We start from the raw sequence: 9,576 nt of genomic DNA on the forward strand, positions 1-9,576 counted from the left end.
ATATGACATGATTCTTTCCGCAGAGGGGGTAATCTAGTGGTTAAAGCGTACGAAGGCCCGGGTTCAATTCCCCACATGGGTACAATATGTGTGAAACCCAATTCTGGTGTCCCCCGCCGTGATATTGCTGGAATATTGCTAAAAGAGGCGTAAAATCAAAGTCACTCACTCACTTTCCACATAGAGAGAGTCCCTCAACACAACCACCTGCACTGATGGTATGAATATGTCCGTCGTGACTCACATCCACTCGGCCAAACAGGATTATAATAATTTATAATGACTAATGAATAAATGTTATAGGTCCTTCAGGATATATAGATGATATCACGAGGATGACGCCACCTCTTTCCTGTATAAACGATAAATCTTCTCACAAGTTGATTGAGGCTTGAAAACGGATTTTCCGAAAAGGATGGTGCCTTGTGATTTGGAAAGTAATGGTTTCATTTTCTTTACGCCATGGTACGCCATGAAGCAATGTTGTCGACTGGATCAGCTGGGAGAGTCATGAATGTATATTTGTTGAAAATCCATCAAAGTGGTGTGCCCCCCCTTTAACTTGAGGTGTTATATATATACTGATCACGCTAAACTAATGCTGACATTTACAGACTGTTAGAGCGCTTTGTGGTTCTCAGCTCTAGCATACCGTACTCTTGTCGTTCTCAGCTCTAGCATACCGTACTCTTGTCGTTCTCAGCTCTAGCATACCGTACTCTTGTCGTTCTTAGCTCTAGCATACCGTACTCTTGTCGTTCTTAGCTCTAGCATACCGTACTCTTGTCGTTCTCAGCTCTAGCATACCGTACTCTTGTCGTTCTCAGCTCTAGCATACCGTACTCTTGTCGTTCTCAGCTCTAGCATACCGTACTCTTGTCGTTCTCAGCTCTAGCATACCGTACTCTTGTCGTTCTCAGCTCTAGCATACCGTACTCTTGTCGTTCTTAGCTCTAGCATACCGTACTCTTGTCGTTCTCAGCTCTAGCATACCGTACTCTTGTCGTTCTCAGCTCTAGCATACCGTACTCTTGTCGTTCTCAGCTCTAGCATACCGTACTCTTGTCGTTCTCAGCTCTAGCATACCGTACTCTTGTCGTTCTTAGCTCTAGCATACCGTACTCTTGTCGTTCTCAGCTCTAGCATACCGTACTCTTGTCGTTCTTAGCTCTAGCATACCGTACTCTTGTCGTTCTCAGCTCTAGCATACCGTACTCTTGTCGTTCTCAGCTCTAGCATACCGTACTCTTGTCGTTCTCAGCTCTAGCATACCGTACTCTTGTCGTTCTTAGCTCTAGCATACCGTACTCTTGTCGTTCTCAGCTCTAGCATACCGTACTCTTGTCGTTCTTAGCTCCTAGCATACCGTACTCTTGTCGTTCTCAGCTCTAGCATACCGTACTCTTGTCGTTCTCTTAGCTCTAGCATACCGTACTCTTGTCGTTCTCAGCTCTAGCATACCGTACTCTTGTCGTTCTTAGCTCTAGCATACCGTACTCTTGTCGTTCTCAGCACTAGCATACCGTACTCTTGTCGTTCTTAGCTCTAGCATACCGTACTCTTGTCGTTCTCAGCTCTAGCATACCCGTACTCTTGTCGTTCTTAGCTCTAGCATACCCACTCTTGTCGTTCTCAGCTCTAGCATACCGTACTCTTGTCGTTCTCAGCTCTAGCATACCGTACTCTTGTCGTTCTCAGCACTAGCATACCGTACTCTTGTCGTTCTTAGCTCAGCTCTAGCATACCGTACTCTTGTCGTTCTCAGCTCTCAGCACTAGCATACCGTACTCTTGTCGTTCTCAGCTCTAGCATACCGTACTCTTGTCGTTCTTAGCTCTAGCATACCGTACTCTTTGTCAGCTCTCAGCTCTTAGCATACCGTACTCTTGTCGTTCTCAGCTCTAGCATACCACTGCATTACCTACTCTTGTCGTTCTCAGCTCTAGCATACCGTACTCTTTGTCGTTCTCAGCTCGTGGCATACCCCGTACTCTTGTAGTTCTCAGCTCTAGCATACCCGTACTCTTGTCGTTCTTAGCTCTAGCATACCGTTACTCTTGTCGTTCTCAGCTCTAGCATACCATACTCTTTGTCGTTCTCAGCTCTAGCATACCGTACTCTTGTAGTTCTCAGCTCAGCTCTAGCATACCGTACTCTTGTCGTTCTTAGCTCCTGGCATACCCGTACTCTTGTCGTTCTTAGCTCTAGCATACCGTACTCTTGTAGTAGCATCTCTTAGCTCTAGCATACCGTACTCTTGTCGTTCTCAGCTCTAGCATACCGTACTCTTGTCGTTCTCAGCTCTAGCATACCGTACTCTTGTAGTTCTCAGCTCTAGCATACCGTACTCTTGTCGTTCTCAGCTCTAGCATACCGTACTCTTGTCGTTCTCAGCTCTAGCATACCGTACTCTTGTCGTTCTCAGCTCTAGCAGCCCGTACTCTTGTCGTTCTCAGCTCTAGCATACCGTACTCTTGTCGTTCTCAGCTCTAGCATACCGTACTCTTGTAGTTCTTAGCTCTAGCATACCCGTACTCTTGTCGTTCTTAGCTCTAGCATACCCGTACTCTTGTCGTTCTCAGCTCTAGCATACCATACTCTTGTCGTTCTCAGCTCTAGCATACCGTACTCTTGTCGTTCTCAGCTCTAGCATACCGTACTCTTGTCGTTCTTAGCTCTGGCATACCGTACTCTTGTAGTTCTCAGCTCTAGCATACCCGTACTCTTGTCGTTCTCAGCTCTAGCATACCGTACTCTTGTCGTTCTCAGCTCTAGCATACCATACTCTTGTCGTTCTCAGCTCTAGCATACCGTACTCTTGTCGTTCTCAGCTCTAGCATACCGTACTCTTGTCGTTCTCAGCTCTAGCATACCGTACTCTTGTCGTTCTCAGCTCTAGCATACCGTGCTCTCTTGTCGTTCTCAGCTCTAGCATACCGTACTCTTGTCGTTCTCAGCGTTCCAGCAGCCCGTACTCTTGTGTCGTTCTCAGCTCCAGCATACCGTACTCTTGTCGTTCTCAGCTCTAGCATACCCGTACTCTTGTCGTTCTCAGCTCTAGCATACCGTTCTCAGCTCTACTCTTGTCGTTCTCAGCTCTAGCATACCGTACTCTTTTGTCGTTCTCAGCTCTAGCATACCGTACTCTTGTCGTTCTCAGCTCTAGCACTCTTGTCGTTCTAGCTCTAGCATACCGTACTCTTGTCGTTCTCAGCTCTAGCATACCGTACTCTTGTCGTTCTCAGCCCCAGCATACCGTACTCTTGTCGTTCTCAGCTCTAGCATACCGTACTCTTGTCGTTCTCAGCTCTAGCATACCGTACTCTTGTCGTTCTCAGCTCTAGCATACCGTACTCTTGTCGTTCTCAGCTCTAGCATACCGTACTCTTGTCGTTCTCAGCTCTAGCATACCGTACTCTTGTCGTTCTCAGCTCTAGCATACCGTACTCTTGTCGTTCTCAGCTCTAGCATACCATACTCTTGTCGTTCTCAGCTCTAGCATACCGTACTCTTGTCGTTCTCAGCTCTAGCATACCGTACTCTTGTCGTTCTCAGCTCTAGCATACCGTACTCTTGTCGTTCTCAGCTCTAGCAGCCCGTACTCTTGTCGTTCTCAGCTCTAGCATACCGTACTCTTGTCGTTCTCAGCTCTAGCATACCGTACTCTTGTCGTTCTCAGCTCTAGCATACCGTACTCTTGTCGTTCTCAGCTCTAGCATACCGTACTCTTGTCGTTCTCAGCTCTAGCATACCGTACTCTTGTCGTTCTCAGCTCTAGCATACCGTACTCTTGTCGTTCTCAGCTCCTAGCATACCGTACTCTTGTCGTTCTCAGCTCAGCAGCATACCGTACTCTTGTCGTTCTCAGCTCTAGCATACTCTTGTCGTTACTCTAGCATCGTTCTCAGCTTCTAGCATACCGTACTCTTGTCGTTCTCAGCTCTAGCATACCGTACTCTTGTCGTTCTCAGCTCTAGCAGCCCGTACTCTTGTCGTTCTCAGCTCTAGCATACCGTACTCTTGTCGTTCTCAGCTCTAGCATACGCGTGTTGCTCTTGTCGTTCTCAGCTCTAGCAGCCCGTACTCTTGTCGTTCTCAGCCCAGCAGCATACCGTACTCTTGTCGTTCTCAGCACTAGCATACCGTACTCTTGTCGTTCTCAGCTCCAGCATACCGTACTCTTTGTCGTTCTCAGCAGCCTAGCATACCAGCTTTACTCTTGTCGTTCTCAGCTCTAGCAGCCCGTACTCTTGTCGTTCTCAGCTCTAGCATACCGTACTCTTGTCGTTCTCAGCTCTAGCATACCGTACTCTTGTCGTTCTCAGCTCTAGCATACCGTACTCTTGTCGTTCTCAGCTCTAGCATACCGTACTCTTGTCGTTCTCAGCTCTAGCATACCGTACTCTTGTCGTTCTCAGCTCTAGCATACCGTACTCTTGTCGTTCTCAGCTCTACCAGCATACCGTACTCTTGTCGTTCTCAGCTCTGGCATACCGTACTCTTGTCGTTCTCAGCTCTAGCATACCGTACTCTTGTTCTCAGCACTAGCATGCCGTACTCTTGTCGTTCTCAGCACTAGCATACCGTACTCTTGTCGTTCTCAACTCTAGCATACCGTACTCTTGTCGTTCTCAGCTCTCAGCTTCTAGCTAGCAGCCCGTACTCTTGTCGTTCTCAGCACTAGCATACCGTACTCTTGTCGTTCTCAGCACTAGCATACCGTACTCTTGTCGTTCTCAGCTCTAGCAGCCCGTACTCTTGTCGTTCTCAGCTCTAGCAGCCCGTACTCTTACTCTTGTCGTTCTCAGCTTTAGCATACCGTACTCTTGTCGTTCTCAGCTCTAGCATACTCCGTGTTCTCTTGTCGTTCTCAGCACTAGCATACCGTACTCTTGTCGTTCTCAGCTCTAGCATACCGTACTCTTATCGTTCTCAGCTCTAGCATACCGTACTCTTATCGTTCTCAGCTCTAGCATACCGTACTCTTGTCGTTCTCAGCTCTAGCATACCGTACTCTTATCGTTCTCAGCTCTAGCATACCGTACTCTTATCGTTCTCAGCTCTAGCAGCCGTACTCTTCTTGTTCTCAGCACTAGCATACCGTACTCTTGTCGTTCTCAGCACTAGCATACCGTACTCTTATCGTTCTCAGCTCTAGCATACCGTACTCTTGTCGTTCTCAGCTCTAGCAGCCCGTACTCTTGTCGTTCTCAGCTTTAACATACCCTACTCTTGTCGTTCTCAGCTCTAGCAGCGCCGTCTTCTTGTTCTCAGCACTAGCATACCGTCCTCTTGTCGTTCTCAGCACTAGCATACCGTACTCTTATCGTTCTCAGCTCTAGCATACCGTACTCTTGTCGTTCTCAGCTCTAGCAGCCCGTACTCTTGTCGTTCTCAGCTTTAACATACCGTACTCTTATCGTTCTCAGCTCTAGCAGCCCGTCGTCTTGTCGTTCTCAGCTCTAGCATACCGTACTCTTATCGTTCTCAGCTCTAGCATACCGTACTCTTATCGTTCTCAGCTCTAGCAGCGCGCCGTCTTCTTGTTCTCAGCACTAGCATACCGTCCTCTTGTCGTTCTCAGCACTAGCATACCGTACTCTTATCGTTATCAGCTCTAGCATACCGTACTCTTATCGTTCTCAGCTCTAGCAGCCCGTCGTCTTCTTGTTGTCAGCACTAGCAGCCCGTACTCTTGTCGTTCTAAGCTCTAGCAGCGCGTGTTCTCTTGTCGTATATGGATATTGACGTGCACAGCGATGAACACAGCGTTGCCATGACTGGCACATCTCTACGTTGTACATATTGCACAGCATTCTTAAGTACAGTAATATATGTAAGTACGAGAGCCAGCTGAACAATTTGGTCAGACGAATTGACAATCACAGCGTCACCGACTTGTAGAATTTGTAGAGAGTATACTTGGTAGTACAATTTAGACTTGGACAAGACTCGTATAGGCAAAAATTATTACTTTCGGTCCTAATTTTCTAGATTATAGATAAAACGTTGCCCCACTGATTGGCGTCCAGGACCTTGTTCACAAAGCGACCGTAGTCGTAAGTCTATGTTAAAGTATTGGAGTTGCAATCATCTTAGGGTTACGATCGCTTTGAGGAACGGGGCCCTGATATGTACTGTCTTCGTATCTAGACTTGCCTTTTACAAAGCGAGAACTACTATACATCCATGGACGTTCAGGAGAGACTTGCAGCAAGGCAAGCTACAATATTGACATCTCTTGTGTTCTTCTTGGATGCTCATCATTATCTGTTGAAAAGAAACCAGCATCTGCATTCTTCTTCCTGTGAATGTCCATACAAGATACGCCATGAGCTGTACATGGGTGTCAGGATAGTTTTATCTTCGACATCGACATGTATCGTGCTACCTTGAGTCACGAATATACCATACGTTCTACAAACACATATTTGGCATTTCGTTTCGTGATCGGCGGTAAGGTATCCTGGCCCGAGGAGTTCACAATCATGTTGCAATACATAGTAAATATAAATATTTGAATAAAAGCAGAACATATACATGATAGAAGATAGAAGTATCAATCGTGATGTCGTGATGTATCAATACCACAAGGTCTTGTGGGCATATTAATTATCTTTCAACAGTACATGTTGTTGTATGCGTACATGTATGTATAGAGAATGAGTGAGTGAGTTGGGTTTGACGCCACTGTGAACATTATTCCCCATATCTGACGGCGTGTCAGCTTGCTGTTGGTGGGAAGCCGAATGTGCAGTAAGTCTTGGACACGTTTGGTGCCTTCAAACCTATATATATACAATACAAGAAATACAATAGTGAACGCTAATGGGGTTTTTTGATTTATTTGTTTGTTGTTTAACGCCGCCAATATTCCAGCTATATTGCTGTGGTCTGTAGATAATCGAGTCTGGACCAGACAATCCAGTGATCAACATCATAAGCATCTACTGGGATACGATGACATGTGTCAACCAAGTCAGCGAGTCTGACCACCCGATCCCGTTAGTCGCTCTTAAGACAAGCATGGGTTGCTGAAAATCAATTCTAACACGGATCTCGGGTCCCACAATCCTGAGTTTCTAGCGTGTTAAAGCCCACGTACATGGCGTATAACGTGCACATTATTGATATCTTAGAAGGCAGTACATATTACATCTGTGGCGTTAGGAGAATAACATATTCCCGTTTTCGAAACAGCATAATCCAACACATTCAACCCGAACATAAGCCACCTAGATATGGACAAGCGTGTTAGGCTGTTACCGATATCACGTAAAGGATAGTGTTAGGACTGTGATAAATCAATCTGATAAAACAATCCGATAAGTGTGCAAATGAGGTCGCCAAGCAGGAACTATTTTGATTGAACCCACACATCCCTGTAATGTCTGCTTGGTCAATAATATATTGACGTCCTCAGTGGGTATAGGCTGTCCCGACGGGGATGTACGTATTACTACAGACAACGATGGCTGCAGAACCAACCGGAAGAATCACTCAGGCTATTTGTTCAAAACCGGTTTCTAATCATACTTGCTCGCAATTGTAAGAAATCTCATGACTCAAATTGTTCACTTCGATCTGTGGATTCTCTCGTTTGACAGCCGAGCAGAAGACCCGCCTGAGACGAGGCATTTCAGCAGATCAAATTCTGCGGACAATCTCCTAATAAACGTCATGACATTTAAACCCCCATCGTTTTAAAACGGCTTCTTCTGGAGCGTTGTTAACAACGATGTGTCACTGTATACACATTAGTCATAGGTAAGGTCATTGTGCTCTACGATCACCAGCTGTCTTTGAGAGAAAATACATCTTCAACATCGAATATTTCAAAAAGGAGTGAGTGAATTTAGTTTTACGCCGCTTTTACCAATATTCCGGCAATGTCACGCTGGTGTACACCAAAATTGTGCCCATTTGGGGAATCGAACCCGGGTCCTCAGCGTGAAGAGCGAACGCTTTACCCACTAGGCTATCCCTCCGTTCCGTATTTCAGTTTTGACATTTGATAGAAAGGTTATGAACCTCGTATGTATCCGTGTATTAGGCACTATACATCTATGAATGTGTGCTGACGTAACCACGATCACACAGGCCCGGGTGTGAGGTCTGTTTATTAGGATACTGGTGACAAACTGACAGCCTGTAACAACGAATGAAATAACAAGCATACAGCTTCCATCAGATAATTCCAAATATAAAGGGACGCAGATGAGTCTCAGAGAGTTAATATGGTGTTTATAAGATGAGTTGTTTGTATAAGGGGGCAGGCGGTATGCGGTATGAAACATCAAACAGAATTCCTAACAATCTTTTCTAGGACCTGCTTTCTTACAATAGCGTTAAACGACGTTGGCCACTTCAGTACACAGGTTGTTTTCAGCTACGGTGTTGATGTGAGTTTAAGGTATGTAACTGTGTACAAGATAACTGTTTAAAGAATCTGAGTTTAAGCCCCCATAGTTACTGTTAATTTGTACATATATATTTACTAGCGAGACAAAGTTGGAGACAACCACGGGACATAATCGTCTGGGATTCGAACCCGAAAGGGACGTAACACTGCATGACGAATTGCAGCAGCTCAAGACCATATCGTTCATTTCGTACCATATATCTGTACACAACGATTTGACAGATGTTGACTTTCCCCCTTGCTCTAAGGAACACATCACATCCTCGGAACACAACAATATATCTCTAACAAAGGGATGACTTCCTCCACAAACTATATTGTCACGCATAATCGCATTTCCCCGGATATATGATCTCGTATATATACACGATCTCACACAGACTCCTTGATAAGTGTGATGACATTTTATCAGTATTCCAGAAACATTGTAGTGATTGTACAATTGTATGGATTCGACCCCGGCCGTCTATGTCGAGAGCGGTTTAACCACTATAGTGGCCTTTTAGTCTTATACCTAACCACCCGTGAAGATCCGGGTTTGAATTGATCTTCAGTAATCCATTCTTGTCGTAAGAGGCGACTAACAGGATCGGGTGGTCAAGGCTAGCTGACTTGGTTGACACGTCATCGTATGCCAACTGCGTAGATCGATGCTCATGCTGTTGATCACTGAATTGTCTGTTCCAGATTCGATTAATTACAGACCGCCGCCATATAGCTGGAATATTGCTGAGTGCGGCGTAAAACTAAACTCACTCACTCAAAGCCAAAGTGTATATTGCATGAAAGGCCATTGGCCTATACACAAATCATAATTACAATTTGTAAACATATTCATTCTGTTATAATCATCAGGGGCGGATACAGCTTTTTAAATAAGGGCGGGTGTGTGCGTGTGCGTGTTTGCGTGAGCGAGCGTGCGCGCGCGCGCGTGTGTGTGTACGCACACTCTTGAGAAAGTGGGGGTGCACACTCCATTTTCACGAGCGTTTCAATGGTCATTTAACAAACTTTCAGGACAAAAGGGGGTGCGCACCCCCCACCCCACACGGATCCGCCTATGATCATTCATACACTCACTCACGCACTATACCTAACCGCCCCTTATAAAAAAGGAAAGAAAACATAGCATAACATAGCGACAAGGTGATTTG

The sequence above is a fragment of the Haliotis rubra genome, unplaced genomic scaffold (assembly GCF_003918875.1).
Source record: "Haliotis rubra isolate DU_JTF1 unplaced genomic scaffold, ASM391887v1 Scf781, whole genome shotgun sequence".
In the NCBI taxonomy this organism is placed as follows: Eukaryota; Metazoa; Mollusca; class Gastropoda; order Lepetellida; family Haliotidae; genus Haliotis; species Haliotis rubra.